The 1,420-nt window shown below is 45.1% G+C and overlaps 1 non-coding gene across 1 annotated transcript; it reads right to left on the minus strand.

Annotated features, from left to right (window-relative positions):
- Positions 1–1,027: 1,027 nt before the first annotated feature.
- TRNAS-GCU lies at positions 1,028–1,109 on the minus strand. The gene has a single exon. It is a non-coding gene; the product is annotated as a tRNA-Ser (tRNA).
- Between the last annotated feature and the right edge of the window lie 311 nt (positions 1,110–1,420).

Raw genomic sequence — 1,420 nt, forward strand, 5'->3', positions numbered from 1 at the left:
TCACATTAATGTTCATACTTGGAAAGATAATTTTCTGCTGCTAACCGCTGCAAGCTCTCTTCATCTCAGCTGAAGTCTGCCAGAGTAAAATGAGAGAGGCCCATGGAACTCTGTAAACAGAAAAGTGCAATGAAAATAGGAGTCACTGTTCAGAAAAAGACGGGGATGTCAATTTTCCCGGCACTTGTCTCTCAGTGTATCAGCATCCCTTTCCCTGCAGAACATGCTTTCCTACCTCCTCACACCCTAGTCTCTTTTCTACCGACATTTCTTTTCACACCATGCTAATTCATGCTTTGCATGCTTTTTTTCATCCTGCTGTGTGGCTGACAAACCTCAAAGTCGGTAGGTGGTCATGGAATTGTGCCCCAAATCCTGTAAGGGAAGTAGGTGCAGAGTTGACATGACTCAGGACAGAATCTTTCAGCACCAGTTCTGGGAGCTTCCAGATTGCAGAATGCACGTCCTATCGGCTGCTGAACCCACAAGGGCGCCTCATTTGGGCCCCAGGCGGGTGCATAGGCCAGACAGCACCTGTGTTCCATGAGGTGGGCTTCCTCCCGTGCCCACAATCAACTGAGCCATGTCCGCAGGCTTGGCAGCCTAAACAGGGCAGGATGTTTCCAAACATAACCTGCCATTGAAGAAATCAGTTTTATTCTGTCTATACATTCTGTCATTGGCAGCCAGCCTCTCTGACTTCAGCTGATACACCACTGTGGCAGGAAGCCAGGCCAGGCTCGGCCAGCTCAAAAGTCTGGCTGAGGTGTCTGTGCCTCTTAAACACCACCAGGAAGGAGGTGTTCTGTGGGATTACTCTTTTGTTAGTTGATAGAACAAACATTTTGTTTTCTAGCGTGATTTGGGTACCAATTCCAAGGTACAGATGTGTATTTTTAGATCCTCCCATGTGACACTTGGATCCTCTTGTCATATGAGTCCATTTTCTTTTCTTACAACCACTGGTGAAATATTTTGCTCACAAAGCACTAAAATCTGATGCAACCTGTCCAGTGGACAAATTGAACGACGAGGATGGGATTCGAACCCATGCGTGCAGAGCACAATGGATTAGCAGTCCATCGCCTTAACCACTCGGCCACCTCGTCACATGCTTTTGCCTTTTCTTTAATATATGACTTAAAGAATAGACAGAAGAGCTATTTATTACTCCAGTCCCAGGAGAATAGAAGTCAGTGGTTGATCCGGGGACATAAAAGATTGAACAGCAAATTATTTAGACAGGATGTTCCTCTCAATACACAGAGTATTTCAAGTGCTTTCACCTTTTTGTAAATCTGTTCAGCATGCCTGTAAAAGTAACAGAGGGTATAAGCCTTTTTGCTTTCCATGGAAAATGCAAGAAAAGTTAAAGGGAGAGAGGAATAGAGAATCACTGACTTTGGCACAGCTGAAAATA

This window comes from Felis catus, chromosome A3, assembly GCF_018350175.1.
Source record: "Felis catus isolate Fca126 chromosome A3, F.catus_Fca126_mat1.0, whole genome shotgun sequence".
Lineage (NCBI taxonomy): Eukaryota > Metazoa > Chordata > Mammalia > Carnivora > Felidae > Felis > Felis catus.